Source organism: Orcinus orca, chromosome 10, assembly GCF_937001465.1.
Source record: "Orcinus orca chromosome 10, mOrcOrc1.1, whole genome shotgun sequence".
NCBI lineage: Eukaryota > Metazoa > Chordata > Mammalia > Artiodactyla > Delphinidae > Orcinus > Orcinus orca.
Window position 1 is genome coordinate 92,600,830 of NC_064568.1, and position 11,278 is coordinate 92,612,107.

Below are 11,278 nucleotides of genomic sequence, written 5' to 3' on the forward strand. Positions count from 1 at the left end.
ATATTTAGGAATAAACCTACATAAGGAGACAAAAGACCCATATGCAGAAAATTATAAGACACTGATGAAAGAAATTAAAGATGATACAAATAGATGGAGAGATATACCATGTTCTTGGATTGGAAGAATCAACACTGTGAAAATGACTCTACTACCCAAAGCAATCTACAGATTCAATGCAATCCCTGTCAAACTACCACTGGCATTTTTCACAGAACTAGAACAAAAAAGTTCACAATTTGTATGGAAACACAAAAGACCCTGAACAGCCAAAGCAATCTTGAGAATGAAAAATGGAGCTGGAGGAATCAGGCTCCCTGACTTTAGACTGTATTACAAAGCTACAGTAATCAAGGGAGTATGGTACTGGCACAAAAACAGAAATATAGATCAATGGAACACGATAGAAAGCTCAGAGATAAACCCACGCACATATGGTCACCTTATCTTTGATAAAGGAGGCAAGAATATACAGTGGAGAAAAGACAGCCTCTTCAATAAGTGGTGCTGGGAAAACTGGACAGGTACATGTAAAAGTATGAAATTAGAACATTCCCTAACACCATACACAAAAATAAACTCAAAATGGATTAAAGACCTAAATGTAAGGCCAGACACTATCAAACTCTTAGAGGAAAACATAGGCAGAACACTCTATGACATAAATCACAGCAAGATCCTTTTTGACCCACCTCCTAGAGAAATGGAAATAAAAACAAAAATAGACAAATGGGACCTAATGAAACTTAAAAGCTTTTGCACAGCCAAGGAAACCATAAACAAGACAAAAAGACAACCCTCAGAATGGGAGAAAATATTTGCATATGAAGCAACGGACAACAGATTAATCTCCAAAATTTACAAGCAGCTCATGCAGCTCAGTATCAAAAAAACAAAAAACCCAATGCAAAAGTGGGCAGAAGACCTAAATAGACATTTCTCCAAAGAAGATATACAGATTGCCAACAAACACATGAAAGAATGCTCAATATCATTAATCATTAGAGAAATGCAAATCAAAACTACAATGAGATACCATCTCACACCGGTCAGAATGGCCATCATCAAAAAATCTAGAAACAATAAATGCTGGAGAGGTTGTGGAGAAAAGGCAACCCTCTTGCACTGTTGGTGGGAATGTAAATTGATACAGCCACTATGGAGAACAGTATGGAGGTTCCTTAAAAAACTACAAATAGAACTACCATACGACCCAGCAATCCCACTACTGGGCATATACCCTGAGAAAACCACAATTCAAAAAGAGTCATATACCACAATGTTCACTGCAGCTCTATTTACAATAGCCAGGACATGGAAGCAACCTAAGTGTCCATCAACAGATGAATGGATAAAGAAGATGTGGCACATATATACAATGGAATATTACTCAGCCATAAAAAGAAATGAAATTGAGTTATTTGTGGTGAGGTGGATGGACCTAGAGTCTGTCATACAGAGTGAAGTAAGTCAGAAAGAGAAAAACAAATACCATATGCTAACACATATATATGGAATCTAAGAAAAAAAAGGTCATGAAGAACCTAGGGGTAAGACAGGAATAAAGACACAGACCTACTAGAGCATGGACTTGAGGATACGGGGAGGGGTAGGCTGTGACAAGGTGAGAGAGTGGCATGGACATATATACACTACCAAGCGTAAAGTGGATAGCTAGTAGGAAGTAGCCACGTAGCACAGGGAGATCAGCTAGGTGGTTTGTGACCGCCTAGAGGGGTGGGATAAGGAGGGTGGGAGGGAGGGAGATGCAGGAGGGAAGAGAAATGGGAACATGTGTATATGTATAACTGATTCATTTTGTTATAAAGCAGAAACTAACACACCATTGTGAAGCAAATATACTCCAATAAAGACGTTAATAAATAAAACCTCATGCATAAAGATGTCTGTTAGGAAATATTTAACACAAAACAAAATGCTGTAATGCTCAAAATAAGTTAATGCTACTCTTGAAGGCATTAACTTAATGCCTGGGTATGACTTAGGCACCCGGAGAATCTGGCCCATTAATTCTCTCAAAAGGTTCCTCTCCAAACTCTACCACATGGTAGGGGGGAGTAGCAAACTACTAACAACAGGACAAACCTGCCCCCTTTCCCCTCCTGTTTTTGTGTCTCCCCCTCCTCTCCCAAGCTAAAAATGAATTTTACATTTTTTAATGCCTGAAAAAAAAGAAGACTACTTCATTACTGGTGAAAATTATACGAACTTCAAATTTCAGTGTCCATGAATAAAGTGAAATACAGCCACACCATTCCTTTAGGTATTGTCTATGGCTGCTTTTAAGCTACAACAGCACAGATGAGAAGTTACTAAAGAGACCACATAGCCAAGAAAACCTACAAGTTTACTATCCAGCCTTTTACTCAAAAAGTTTGCCAAACCTTACTGTATCAACAAGTTAAATTACTTCTCACTTCTACAATGAGTAGCAAAAAATCTATTTCCTACTAGCCAAGACCACCTTGACAGTCACTCTCTTGATTTCTCAATTTTTTCTCTTTAACTTTAATAAATATTTATATAGTACTTCGATTCTAATTTTATTAAGGATTTTTACATTTGGGAATTGTAGAGTAGTCTTTCCTTGTAAAATAATGTGGTATCTTCAAAAAGTCACGATCCAGCCACACTCAAACTATTGGGTAAATCATTTTAACAAACTTTTATTGCCTGCTCATTGCATGCTGTGAGTCAAATACTTCTTGGTGCAGTAAAAACTACCCAAAACCCCATCCTTGCCCTCAAGAGGCTTACAGTCTAATTAGACTCTAGTAACTATAAGAACAATTTCACCAAAGATCACTCCACAGTTGAATCTTACATTAAGGGGTCTTAGATATTTTACCAAGAATTCTAAGCTATGTTCCTTAAATAAAAAAGAAGTCTTATGTAAGCAGTAAAGAAATAGTACTCTGCAAACAATTCTGGTAAACTTTGGTGGTTTAAGTCTCATAACTTCTGCATTCCCATGACCACATAATCAAAGCTTCTTGATCCTTTTTGCTGTGTTCATCTCCACTTTGGCCGTTTGGACCTAATCCTAGTTCAATACACTAAATGTAGTCACCCATATTCACTCATTTTAGAGAACGCACCAATTCAAATATCGCTGAAACTTGCAAACCTATCTGTGTTGCCGGATACCACTCTGATGGCAATGAAGGCAAGGCCGTTTGCATATGTGATTATTAGTCCCCAAAGTGATGACACCGAGGCTACTTCCACAAACAACCCTCTACCCAAAGGAGACAGAGACCCAGCTGTGAGGTGACCTCTTCGGAGCTGTCCCTCAATGCCTCAGTGGCCTTCGCATTTTTTTAAAGTGACTCATGGCCTCAAGTCAGTTTCTGCAGAGAAGCCAGGTCCGTTCCTTTCCAGCACTTCCTGGCTAGGGTCAAATTCAGTCCGATGACAGCCCTACCCCCAACGACCCTGCACCCCTCTGAGGCTCAGAGCCAAACTGGCGAGAAGCCCCAAAGTTAGACCAGCCTGGAGCGTGGCCGCAAGGCCTTGGCCATCCGTCCAGCCCCAAGCCCGCTCCGCGGCCGCACCGCCTTCTGGGCAGGCCAGCGCGCGCCGGGGCAGGCGGCGGGGGCAGGGAGCGCCGCTGCGCTGACCCAGATGGGGCGCCCGCCCGCGCCCGCACGCCCGCCCGCGCCCGCACGCCCGCGCCCGGGTCCCCGGCACCCAGGCCCCGCGTTCGCCCGCGTCCCCGACATCCTGGCCCCTCAGGCACCAGCCCGGTCTTTATTCCTCGCGCGCCGCCCGCCCCGGCCCCTCTTCACCCCACCCATTGAGCGCAACTTCCGAGCGCGGCCTCGGAGCGCCCCCCCGCACCTGCCCGCCGGCCCCTCCCGGCCCGGCTGCTCCGGATTACCTGTTTGGGGGTCCTGCGGTCTGGTCCTGGGCGATGCCGATCCGTTGCTCGGCCCCTCGCGCCCTCCTCCCGCCTGCCCTCCTCCCCTCCTCCTCCCCCCTGAGTAGGAGTCGGTGTCAGTCACGCCGCTCCTGGGGAGAGTGGCCGGCGGCTTCCGGGAGCTCCAAATACAGACAAGCCGAGGGGGAGAGAGAGGGAGAGGGAGGAAGGGAGGAGAGCCAAGCTCTGCGGGTGGGGAGTGGAAATAAAGGGGAGCGGAGAGGGGAATGGAGGAAAGGAGGGGCAGATGGGCCGTGGGAGAAAAGAGAGGGAGATGAGGAAGGCAGAGGGCGGCAGGCTCTGAAAGAAATGAATTCGCTGCATCAGGCGGCATTGCAAAGAAGTCTGGAAAGATCCGGGAGGCTCCTGGCTGAAAGAGCCACAGATTGGATCCTCAAACACTTGTGCAGAGAAATGATGGGTCCTTAAGAAGCAAGAGACGGGCCTGTGTGTTCCCCAACCCCAGGATAGGGATAAAGGTCCTGGCTGGAGAGGGAGGTGGACAAGCAACGCTTTAGCTAGACATCAAGCTGAGATGCGCTCATATTTTGTAACGACATTTTAAAAATATATTTTAAAATGCACTTTACATACATCTTTTTAAAAAATTGCCTAATTGTTTAAAAATAAATGTACCCTAAACCAATTATTTTTATTGTGCGTATTTGTGGCCATTCCTATTTATAAGTTGACTGTAATTACAAAATTGGAGATTTTTTACTTTTTTGTTAACACTGTTAGAAGGAAAACACTGATTTTCAATTTTCATTAGTTTATTTCCATCTGAAAAAGTAGACTTAAAGCTCTTCATTGAATGAATGCTAGGAAAATAATTACAGAGAAGAGAGAAGGGGTGGGTGTAATCGATACTTCTTAAAGCAATATTTCCAAACAAACACTAGGATGGGTATCTAAAAAGCCAATATTCTCTGTCAGTGTTTAAATTGCATGTAATTTGGTTCTGTGCATTACAAGGCTTATTCTAACACCACAGGTCACAACTTGAATGAAGGTTTTTCCTATCACACATTGCTCTTGTCCAACAGTGGTGATAAGGAGTGCCTCTTTGCTCCCCTTTGTCTGGAAAAAAGGGAAACAAAATGACATTGCTTATGTCATTGATAACACTGCTAAATGAATGCATACACTGCAAATATCCAGGGCCAGTGCCGTCCCTATCATGCACATGTCTTGCATTTGGTAGGTAATTAATACATTTATACTGAAGAATGAATGAATGAAATTATATATATACATTTATGTTCCAGGGATGCCAAAAATAATATATCCTTAAGAACCAATTTTTACAGGTTCAAAGGAAACTTTCAAGCATCCAGTCTAACATGACTTATTTTTCTCTAGCATTAACTTCAGCAATCATTAATAGAGCATTTCTTTCAGCTAAGTGTATTTTGCACTGGAGTATAAAGTATTATGGAGTATAAAGGTGAATGAGGCACAAATCCTCCCCTTAGGTTTATAAGATAGTAAGATGATGAAGAGAGTATAAAAATAACTACAGTGTAAGAAAGACTATATAAAACATGTCCTAAGAGAAATATGAACAAAGTTTGTGGACGTGCAGAAGAGGCAGGTTGCTTCTAGTGCTGGGGACCAGAGAATGCATCCTGGTGGAAGTAAGAGTTGAGTCTTCAAGCAGAAATGACAATAAGAATGGGCAGTGGGGGAAGGGCACTCAAGATGAAAGGACAGCAGGGATAAAGATGGAGAGGTGATAAAGGATGGGACATGAATGAAGGACAGTGGGTGAGCTTTGCTGGAATGGAGAGCTGTGCGACCCAGATCTGGGAAGAAAGGATAGGTCCCAGCAGATGGAGGCCTTCAATCTTAGCCTAAGTTGTTTGAACCCTAAGGGGCAGGCACTGGGGGATTGTTGACAGTTTTGAAGCAGAATCATGATAACAACAGTTAATTTGGTGATGTTGTCTAGGATTGGAAAAAGATAGGAGACAGGGAAATTCTCTAAGAAATAATTCACTAGTTTGGAGGGTCTTAAGCCTCTTGAGTCTTAAGCCGGTGCCTGAATTCTTCCCTTAACTAATTCCATCTCACACAGCACCCGTCTGCTATGTGACGCATGCCCAATAGGGCTACCCCCGCCAGTGAACTCTTCTTTCTCACAACTCTCTAACATTTATTGTCCATATTTTCCAACTAGACCTGAAAGTTCCAAGAAAGCAAAGATAATGTCTGTTTAAAGGTTCAAGGCTATTTTCTGGAGGCTGACACAGAGAAAAGTCATTGAGTACATATTTATTGATACATTTTTCTTTTACAGGATTAGTTCTGAAGGTGGTGGAGTTGGAAAGAAGTGGACAGATGCTGGGCTCTTCTAAATCTTTTCTGACCTTGATATTCCCACCCAAACCCTTGCCTTTCTCCTTAACAGACTATCTCGTTATCTGTTGTACAAGGAGGCTGGTGCTATGTTAACTTCTATACCTTTTCCTTACACTTAATTTGAACTAATGTCCCCTTCGTTGCCAAAACTAAGAGTATTCTCGTCTTATTCCACCTTGGTCCTCTACATTGCATCTGAGACGACTCCTCCACATTGATTTTGTCCCTCTGGATAACATTCCAGTTGCCACCAGCCAGGCTGTACCAGAAAGCTGGTAACACAATAGACACATGGGGGAGAGGGGGGGCCATCTTTGGAATGGTTGTGCTGTTCTGCCTTTCTTTATATAGTGTAAAACTTTTAAATTGACAATTTTATATGAAGGGGCTTTGCTAGGATCTCAACACAGAGTAGGTGACTCAGGACCTTGAAATTCACAGTCTATAAAGCTTCTACAAGAATCAAGTGAAATCCAGACTTCCATGATCCTCTCCCAGAATCTGCTCCTGAGGTTCAAGGGCACCTGTGGAGCAGTCTGGCATGCAGGCGGCTAACCATCTCTGAGCTGGCTTGCTGAAGAATTCTCCCCCAAAGGGATGTATTGGATGGAAACAAACGAATGCAAATATACCCACTTCCTAAGCAGTGTTCATGCTTCTCAAAGAGGTGCAAGGAGAGAGAATGGGTCCCTGGATTCTCAGTTGTGCCCTAAATGAAGTTATGCTAGGGCCCCAGGTCTCTGTGAAGCGTATTCTACCCTCATGACTGCTGAGATAGTGAGACCAGACTATAGTCCCCTTGCTGTTTTACCTGAATCCCCTTTCACCTTTTCCAGTAAGAGACCATACCAGCAACAGCCAATGAACACAGTGTCCTTTTTTGGGAGCTTTTCCCAGCCAATGAGGAGGAAAGGAGAATGATGACATGCCTCCACAAACATGCCTTCTCAGGAGTTAAAGTTTTGAAGAACATGTTACCAATGTCCCATGAGAGTTGGCATTTCATTTCAACAATTCCCAAGTGGGAAGTTATCAATGGTAATTTTATCAGCAGTTGATACACACATTGTGGATGCTGAGAATACCACACTCAGCAAACAGAGCATAATAATCATAGATAAAACTTACTGAGCACTTACCATGTGAATGAGGCCTTTATATTCTTTCTTCTTAAAGAGGGAACCGGGGTAGCTCAGCTCTTGCATCCTGACCCTCTTCCTCTTCATTGGAAGCTTGTGCTCGAGAAGTCAAAGACTCTAAAAACAAATTTAAAATATTCCAAACTTTTGTCATGTGAAGGTCCTTAGTAAAGATTTCTATCTGATTTACTTCCGTATGTCCTGACCCAGCATCTATAAGAGAGAGGATTCTTTGATGGCTACACTTTGTGGTCTGATTGTCCCTGATGTGGAGGAATTATACTGAGCTTTCACTGGATGGGACAGCTACAAAGTACGGCAGAGCGGGCCACATCATATAACCTTTGCAACACCACCTCCACTGCCCACTTCTCCTCCACCACCGCACATGGGCCCAGCCTCCTTTGGCTACACCTTGTTCTTGGTTACATAGTTCTGGCACATGGAAACAAATTGGAGGTAGCAGCACACAGCCCTCTTTTTCCCCAAGGTGAGGATTCTCAGTCATTATTTTGATAATTCAGTCCACCCACAAATGGGAGTGGGGGTGGGGGGTTGGGAAAGATGAGCACGGAAGGTGAGTGGATGAACTGTAAAGGGAAGAAAGCAAAGGTGAGCAATGCCAGGTTCCCTAGCACTGCAGACACTAAAAATGACACTTTTTATTTGTTCAGTGAATTCTTAACCTGAGATCCCTAGACAGGCTTCAGGAGTCTGTGAGTTCCATGAATCGTGTGTTATGTTTTAGGCTTTGTGCATTTATTTGAGGAGATGATCCATAGCTTTTATCTTATTTTTTTGGAGTCATCTATGTCGAAATATTGACCGAGATATCAATGATTTTATGGAAGTGCAAAACAGAGAACTGGTTCCTTCCTGCGTTTTCTTTCCAAGTCCCTCCGCAAAGACAGAATCTCAGGCTCAGGTGAACAGAGGCTTTGGTTCTTCAGAACAGAGGTGCGATCAGCCTTGCTGAACAGAATTATCCAGGCAGATCATGTTTGGTATGTTCAATCTTTTGGGAATATCTTCTCTTTTTAAAGGGCATCTTGTGATGGTCATACTTTAACTCAAAGGAATAATTCACTAATCCCAGGCACCGAGGGGGGGGATGGGGTAAGGTTCAGAGGCATCTGAGAAGATGACAAGGGCTAGTGGACACCACTCAGGCCACCGGGCATGTCTCTAATAATCCACTTTGTGGATAAGACTGTCCCTGCATGAAAATTTTATGTCATTAGAAATAGATAAGACTGCTGGTCTTAAACCTAAGGATTCTTTTTATATTCCACTGATTTGTTGGAGCTATACCTAAATACTCCAGTCCATATTTATCTCTTCTGTCATTGAATCCCTTGGAATTTGAATAAATATACTGTTTATTCATTAAAATATCAATATAAAGAAATTACTCTTAAATTTTTCCCCCGTTTTCTGTTTTCCAAGTCTCCCCTGTCTATATTTAAATGCCTCAAGGCAGGACCATACATAGTCCAAATTTACTTTATGTCATTATGTAACGCTAAAGAAAGTGCTGCCCATAGTCTTTCTTTTTTATTCAAACAGAAAGTCACAAAAATTATTATCATCCTCATCAGTTCACTCAGTCCCATGTAATTTATTTTTTTTATCTTGATCTTTTGTTAGCACTTTTATGAATTCATCAGTTTCCATAGTCTCTTCCTCTTGGCATATGTTGACAAAGAGCCTCCATTCACCTGTTGGCCAGGTGCCCTTGTGCCGGGGACACCTGCCCAGCTGTACACAGTGGCCCTAACCAAGGAGAACATGACATGCAATCAATGGTAAGTAGTTTCCATTGGTTTGCTTACTGAAACAAATCCAGATTTAAAGTCAGAGCTCAGAGAAAGAGACAAGTGTGTCTGAAATAGTACAGAAAATAAAACCATTGCCCATGGTGTTTAATACATATTTTTAAAATTCTAATTATTGGGAAGAAATAAGATGACTTTGAAAACAAAATTAATGAGAAGTAATAGGATTAATTATAATTAGTTAAAATTAACCAATAATTATAATAATCAGCCATATTAATAAAAACAGAATTAATAACAGCCAGATTCAAAGTCTGGAGACAGTCTAAGGGAGAAAGATTATCCAAGAGAATTTAGGAGACCTAGTGGTATCAATATGAATCCAGAAAGAGTATAGAGAAAAGGGCCAACTCGGTATTTAATTCTTCTGAGTGTAAAGAAGGCTCGAGAAGCTGAGTTGCCTGAAACCAATGGTTAGACAAGGGTTTATTAGTAATAAGGCAAACTTATTTATCTTTCATTTGAATGGAATATCTTAAAACTAATGAAAATAGGGAATTCCCTGGCAGTCCAGTGGTTAAAACTCGGTGCTTTCACTGCCGTGGGCCCAGGCTTAATCCCTGCTCGGGGATCTAAGATCCCACAAGCCATGTGGTACGGGCAAAACAAACAAACAAACAATAATGAAAATATAGAACAAAAATAATCATTTCATCCTAACATGACACACTAGTATTTGTATGTTCTTTCATTTCTTTTCATGTTTTCTATGTGATATACTTTGTCGCTGTAAGTTAAAAGCGAAGTCAAAATGTATAGCTAAAATAGAGAATTAGATTTCAGTTTAAAAACTAAGATTATGTTTATTAAGGGGAACACACTTGCCTGTCTCATTTGATCACAGCAAAAGTAATATATAATATTGCTGTAAGATGGAACAGCTAATGGTGGGGAAGAAGGAAAGACTGAAGGATGTGGAGAAGTCTACCTAGAACTTACCCAGAATTAACAACGCTCTTTTAAGTGATGGAAATGCCACAATATCCATCCACCACCCACCTGGCGCACAGAAGGCTCTCAACTGATATTGGTTGAACTGAATGTTTGACACATAACGTTCAGTTAGAGAACAACCTAGAAAATATGCATTGTCTAGAAGAAACTTTCATTGTTCAAAATAATTTTAAACAGTAAATATAACAATCAGTGGTCTATTATGAATTTAATGTTGTACATATATATTAAATACTTAGCATGTATTAAATACAGAGTATGTTTAATACATATGAAATAAAAAGTGGGTTGACCTGCAATTTCATGGAATCACTAAGACAGCAAGTGGAAAATTCCAAAACAATAACTCCGTCTAATCAGGTATATTCCTAGTCAGGGCATCTAAAAACATTTTACAATGGACAACTCTAGTTATCCAAGTTTCTGCCTGTTTTAGGTCAAGAGTCATCAACAAAACAGGAAGGATTAACTTCAAATAATTTTCCCGGCTAGATCTCACACTTGGAAAATAGTATTCTATTGAGTTTTGTGGATTCCTCTATTTTTTGGAAACAACACAATCCAGATTAAGTACTTTGTAATGATCCAAAAACAGAAAAGAAAAGACAAGAAAAAGAGGCTGATTTAAAACCTTGATCCTTCTTTACGACACCTCAAGAGTTTTGCTGATGTGATCCGGTTGCTTCTCAGCAAATGTAAGGGGTAGACTCAGGAGTTATTTAGGAGTCTGATCTACATGAAAGGAAGATCTATGAGCCTTCTTACCAATTCTGGTCAGAGGAGCCAGCATTTGTCTCCTCCTTCTCTCCCCCACACTTCCCACCCTAGATTATCTCCATCATCTTGTGACCAAAGGAGAAAATAACTCCCCAGCTGTCAGTGGCTTTCTCAGCTGCCAACACAAGAACTTGATCACACAGAGGGAAACTCCTGATTTAAGGAAAGACAGTCAACATGCACACTTCTGCTTATACCATCGGGGCTTCTGGTGGTGTACCTCTGCCTGCATCCACCAGTGCTCCCTGAAGCTACAGTAAAGACTCAGCTTT

General features: G+C 41.6%; 1 protein-coding gene across 1 annotated transcript in view; it reads right to left on the reverse strand.

Annotated features, from left to right (window-relative positions):
* Positions 1-4,224, reverse strand: part of CAP2 (cyclase associated actin cytoskeleton regulatory protein 2) — a 136,552-nt gene extending 132,328 nt beyond the window's left edge. The window contains exon 1 of the mRNA XM_004273543.3: positions 3,902-4,224. The gene's annotated coding sequence lies outside the window, so the exon portion shown is untranslated. The remainder of the gene's footprint in view (positions 1-3,901) is intronic.
* Positions 4,225-11,278: the final 7,054 nt, after the last annotated feature.